The following is a 6,910-nucleotide window of genomic DNA, read 5'->3' as shown; positions in this document are numbered from 1 at the left end:
TCCTGCCGCTGCTGTTGCTGCGCGGGCCACGAAGGTGGCAACGCCCCATGAGGGATGCGAGCTGCCCGGCCGCCGCGTGAAGGAAAGCCCACAGCCGCGAGCCACCAAACCCTAACTCCAGACGACACCGACGCATGCACGAGCGCTACATCCGCCTGGCGCTAGAAATCCAAGGCTACTCTAAAAATAAAGATGTTCTCCTGGTTGGCTGTCCTTGGCAAGTGTTGAACGACTGACAGTCTGATTAAGAGGGGTTGGCCACACAACCCAGTGTGCTCGCTATGCAGCACCGTGCAGGAGACTGGCATTCATCTGGGTTTTTTTCGCGAATACGCAAAGCTTGTGTACAATTCATTGATAGGTAGAAGAGAAGCAATTGTGACATACATACCGAAAAAGGCTTCCGCCCTGCTTTATAAATAAAGCAAACTGCCAAAGACAGAATCCAGTACACACAAGAAACACCACACGACACGACACAAAGTACGCAAGGAAGTACAGAGAGGTTCTGATGAGAGCACAGCTCAACAAGCCCAAAAGGAACAACAAAATACGAGCCGCAGTCTGAGAGCAGGGGCAGCTAATCTGGCTCGGGAGAAGGTGGTGGCAGCGGTGACGTCAGGCAGAGCGCGATGTAGCGAAGACCAGCAGAGATGATGGCATGCTCCGGGCAACGGCTAAGGGGCTTTAAAAGCTGCAGGAAACCACAAAGTTTGTATAGGGCATCCGTAGACCGCCAAAGAGGCGTATGTTCAATCACAAGCTTGTTGTGGATCGTCCACAACGTCCATGAGGGAACTCCGACCCCAAGCCACCTAATGTGACAGGAGCCCGCAGGAGAGGTTTGTAATTCCGCGAACATATCTGGGAAATTGATGTGGCACCACCCACCACCCATCACTTCCCAGAAACAACTCCAGAGGAATTGGGCTGTCACACATGAGAAGAATATATGGTTCGAGTTCTCCATGGTGTCGCAGAGCGGACATAGGCCATCACCGGGGCCATTGCATTTGAGTACATACATGAGAGAATGGAGGAGCACAACACAAGGTGTGGGATGAGAAGAGAGGGATACAAAGCGGACATAGGCCATCACCGGGCCATTGCATTTGAGTACATACATGAGAGAATGGAGGTGCACAACACAAGGTGTGGGATGAGAAGAGAGGGATACAACACGGCACAAACTCTAAGCTCGAACTCTAGCCGAGAAGGCAAAGAGCGAGATACAGGGCATCTAGACCACGTCACGACCAATGGTAGGCACCAACATTGCACGACCACGACACTAGGAACACCAGGACTTACCGGATTAATGTACCTCCCACCTCAAGCGCCTAGAGAATTGGCAAGTGGGATGCACAACCTGGTCGGACCGGAGGGAGAAGCCATGGAGAGAGCGCCACCGATCACGTACATTGCGTCCCAGATTCCCATGCCACAAGGAACAACCCGAACCACCAAAGCGTCCAAGATCTTCGAATCCAACACTGAACATACCACGAGTAACCAAGACGACGCCTTCATGAAGGGTACGACGCCGAGATGCCCCCGCCGTCCGGTCTGGCGAACCAGGCCTAGGGTTTCCCCTGATACTTGAAAAGGGGCATGGAGAAGAGGCCATGGCAGCGTCTCCAAGAAGGGGTGGGCACCCGCAGGTGTCACCACCGCCAGCATAGGCAAGCCGAGCAAGGATTTCGCCCTGGCCAAAGTCCGAACAATCATCTGTTAGCCACCTGCTCTTTCACCACCTTGGTATCGATCTTGATGCTTGACTACCTACACCTGCCGCACCACTTATGCCCTTCACCGGACGTCACCAGCTGGTGGACGTCATCCCATTTGCACTTGCCAGGCCAGCACACCAAGGCCTGGTCCTCCGTTGTGCAACTTGTTTGGTGGTACATCTGGAAAGAGAGAAACAAATGTATCTTCTGGCACACCGGCTGCTACCCCCAAGGCTGTAATGTTGTGCATCGCCAATGAAGCTTCTCTGTGGTCAGCCGCTTGTAAATCGAAGATTGCTGGGCTGATCAAAAAACCAGGGGAACCTGACTAATTAACTGAACTACCAACCTTTTGCTGTTTGCATGGCCATTTGTTGACTGGCCCATGCGATGGCCACTCCGGCCATTCAGTTGGGTCTAGTCCGCTGAGGTCCATGAGTGTGCTGTAATTTTCTTTCTTTGGCTCGGTATCACCGACTGTAATTCTTCTCACTTATTGAAATGAAAGCTGTGCTGACGGCATTTCAGTCAAAATAATAATTCTTTACAGAACTTGCAGAAAAGAACTAGACATAGCACCTCTGACTTCCACTGAGGAAGATGTGAGAAACAGATGGCACAACTGCACAAGCAAAACTCACAGGGCCTCTTTCGTGTGGTTTCTTGAACACATGAATAGATAAAACACAGGGATATAGTGCCATACCGTCTTTGCTACTACATGATTGCTTGGATGTTTAATTGTGCACATGAAAATATAGGATTCTTTACAAGAAGTTAAAGTGGATGGAAATTTTCTTATGAAATTTATTTAGTACTAATGAGTCCTTATAGAAAATCCTATGGATTCAATCCAATGCTCATGGGAAACCTCCAAACTTCCTTTAGAAATCCTCTGAATCAAAGATGCTCGTTGACATCAAGAGCATATAAGAGATTTCTTCAGTAACTTGTAGGTATATACGCGATGTCGGACTTTGCAAAAGCATAGTGCTCTGGGTAAACATTTTAGGGGTGTAGGAAGTTCTATATATTTTCGTTAATGGGGTGGTATCATGGTTATGTTGATAGATAGATTGTATTAGTCAACTAAGTATATTTGAACAGGATTTGTCCCTTGGTCTGAGCATGTCAAATCTTATTATTGTTTAGGTATATACCTGCTTCTGCCTTGTTTTTCAGTGGCATTTCAGCACTTTTTATCAATAACATCTTCCTTTCCTTTTCAATGCAGTTCTCTTGCTTATTTTGTCATAAAAGGATTATGGTGCTTCCCTAGTAAGTTCTATTTTTTTGTTACATAGTATAGATGCCTAAATCTCATCCAAAATTTTCACGCACAAAAAAACTCTCATACTACATTTGGTTGATTTATGTATCTCTATGTGGTGTATGGTGTAGGATGTTTACCGCGTCGTCACAAAATTTATCTGGTTAGTACTTGGTGTATCCTACTTTGGTTGTTATTGTGCTTTTCCATTCCTGGAACAATTTTTTTCTCTAAATAATTGTTTGTTTACCCCCAGGTTGTTTGGTTTATATGTCTACATGTCAGCTGTGTACTATGAAGTAATTGGTGAAGAGGATCCCAGACATCAGATGCTAGGAATGTACAAGATATTACTAACGAAAGGCGGCCCCATGAGGGTGATAAAAAATCGTTTCTTGAATGAGTAGAATACCGTAGTAATGTTAGCGCAGCTGGTCAGCAAGTCATTTGTTTTCGATAAGGAAGAGGACTTCGGCTTTTTGTGGTGGTACATCATGTTAGTTTACTCGAGTAACTGAATGTTTAGGCTTATGATTAAGTCAACTTGCTATACAATATTAATGATTTCATGCATTATTATTTCCTGCAGAACTTTCCCTAGCCACATTACTAAACTGCATAATCATTTTGATATCGTATATACCGCATACAACCATTTTGTGGGACTGCTAACATCACTGACAATGTTTACTCTCTCCCGCCTAGCATCCTATTATGATATCCAGTATGTAGATAGATTTTGATCGATTAGACAATGAGGGAGCAGAGATTGGTACGATATCCACCAGTATGAACATGTTCCAAATTTTTGTTTCTCGTGTGGTTGGCTAGGTCACTCTGATTTATTCTGTCCAATGCTGGGACGTGCGATGAATGGTGATTTACCGTTCAAATCGAGCCTGAGAGCGCCGGATGAGAAGAAGTTAGCTTCAAATGATAACTCATCCTGCGAGCAGCAATCCACGCAACATAGTACTCCCTCTGTCCTTGAACTAAAACCACGATAAGAATTATGGAACGGGGGAGTTGGAAAGAGGCTCCTGGTGGAAGTGCAAAAGCTGATGATCCTGAGGTTACATCTCCATGGAAGAACTATGTGAACAAGAGGAAAGGGGGACCTCAAGGGCCGAAGCTGGTATACAGGAGGATAGATATGCCACCGGCTAGTACTGAAGAGCAAGCAAAAGAGAATGAAGCTTCTCGCAAAAAAAAAGAGAATGAAGCTACTAATAATGGCATGGTGGTTTTTACTGCTACTTGTGACAAGCCAGGTGGAGGTACGGGAGGGGAGATATATGGAGATGGAGAGAGGGCGCCAAAAAAGAAGAAACCTACTCCTGCTTATTCCTAAAATTCTGAAAGTTCAGCTGCTGGAACCGCCGGAGGCTTGAGAACCCCGAGTCAGTTCGCAATCTTGGCAATGTGGTGAAACAAGAAAGCCCCTCTTTGCTCTTCGTGATGGAGATAAAGATCAAGAAGGAAGGAGTGGAGAATATGCAGAACGATTTTGGTTTTGCAGGTTGTTTTACCGTGGATAGCAATAGACTCAGTGGAGTGATTGTTCTTTTTTGGTCGCATGAGGTTGTGGTTGATCTGAAGAATTTTAGTTCGGGCCATATTGACACTATGGTGCGGAGACAAAGCGAACAATCTATTGAATGAAGATTTACGGGTTTCTACGGAGCTCCTCTGTGGGGGCCCCGACTCATAAGTCGAGATCACCGAATGCACGTGTACAGTGATCCCAGAGATCAATGCTCACTAAACACACAGAAGCTGAATAACAAGAATCTTACATCCATACATACCGTCTTACACAAATTATGACCATTATGGTCAAGTCTTACATTGATAAAGCCTTAAGGGCTGAACATCAAATGAAACACAAGCAACAGAAATCTTCGTCGATAAGTCGAACACATGCCATCTGCCTTAACCCTACAGGCATTCTGACTGGGAAACGTCCTAGTTCGCATGTTCGTCTCCAAAGAACTCTTCTTCGAACTCCGGTTCTTCCATTCCTGGTCAATTAAATAACCAGTGGCAAGCCAATGAGTACTTTGAATGTACTCGCAATCAACCCATGTTTTGGTCCAGGATGTAACAATACATGATATGGTAAATTTTTGCAGAAAGCTAGTTTTGAGTGCAATGACATGTTCAACAACTTGTAAGACATGCATCAAGAGAATTCAAGTAACCATGAGGACAAGTTACAGATATCAACATAAATAGAGTGGGCACCAACCCAACTCAATCATGTCAAGTCCCTTCACTTGACCCAAGTAGTTTTATCAACACACACACGGTTTGTAAACATGTGGAAGTAGCCCAAGAGCGGTTACCCAACTGTCCTTGACCGTGGACACGGCTATTCGAATAGTTTTACACTCTGCAGAGGTTGCACACTTTACCCAGAAGATCCGGGGAACTTCCCTGTCATCCACGACCCGCGATACCTCAAGTACCCGGGGTAAGCACCCGATCACTACCTTTCCCTAGACGACACTAACATGGAGTCCACTCAATTGGTAGTAACCCCCGTGCCCAACATTTCACACTTAAAATCGTGGAGCATCGCTCCCATATTCATCTCATAATGACACGGGGTACCAACAGTGTGTCCGGTGCCCCATAAAAATGTTCTTGGCCGCCCTACCTGGCACGACCCCGTCCCGAGAGAGAGCACCAACAACTCTCCCGTCACTAGTAATGCGGGCTCCAAGCTAGTATCGGTCTAGGTAATCAATAATGCCCTTTCCCATATAAGGGTAGAGTAGTTGCGCATGTAAGGTTGGAATAACGGTCACAACTTAAACCAATCCGTTTTGGAAACAACACACACTTGCCTCGGTACACCACTTCGTCATCAAGTGGCTACTCAAGTCATCATCTCCCCCGGGCATAAGTGGCACCCGGCGGGGTTTTCGAAAAGTCTTTTGAAAATACTTTGCCTCCTTCACCATGCATATTCCCGCCCCTTTTTGTGTAGCATTACTTTAGCATCCTATCTACTCCCACCGGCATAACCCTCATAAGAAGGTAGGGTCATGCACAATGCAAGTATCAACGAGGAAGTACGGTGGCAAACCATCAAGTGGTTACTACCTCATCATGATTCCGTTGCAACAACAATATGGTGCTACATGACATGCATAAAAAGGGTTTTATAGACATGGTCAAAGGGCTGCTTGCCTGGCTCAACAAAGTCTTCTGGGTCTTCAAAGTCTTCTGGTCCAACTCCTTCGTCAGCAACGAAATCTATCGTCGCAAAATAATAACGAGAAAAATAAGCCAATAATAAAACAGAAAAATCAAAGTGCTCAGAAAAATGTCAATTCATTTTTGTTAAATACTAGGGCGAAAACTAAGAAGGGGAAAATTCCTAGTTTTGGATTTGGAGTAACAGAATAGGAGAAATGGATTTACAAAGGTATATTTAAATGCTTAAAATCACATTTAAATATTTACAGTGAAGAAAAGGTTGTGGGATTTGAATGAAAGTTGCACCATTAAATAGGTGGGATTTTTACAAGAATATAGAAACTGGAAATATTTCATTTGGATTAATATTTAGTCTACAGGAATTTTTGCAAGTTTGACAGAAAAGAAAAAGGAAAAATGGAACTGTGCCACTGGGCCAGAAAGGCCACAGTGCAGCAGGCCCAGGGGGAAATTGGCCCGCGCGAGGCCGCCACGTCGAAGGCGTAAAGGCGGAGTACGCCTTCAGCCGACGGGAGAATCGGTGCGCGCGCGTGCGTTTTTAAACCTGACGGGTGGGACCCACCCGTCAGGGCGTGAGGCTGACGGACAGGGCCCACGGACGTCGTCGTCTACCTCCGTCCAGAGGCAACGGCGAGCTCGCCGGCGGTGATATAGGGCACGGGGGGATGCATGGTTGGTACCGTTG

Source organism: Triticum aestivum, chromosome 6B, assembly GCF_018294505.1.
Source record: "Triticum aestivum cultivar Chinese Spring chromosome 6B, IWGSC CS RefSeq v2.1, whole genome shotgun sequence".
NCBI lineage: Eukaryota > Viridiplantae > Streptophyta > Magnoliopsida > Poales > Poaceae > Triticum > Triticum aestivum.
Note: the sequence above shows the minus strand (reverse complement) of the source record.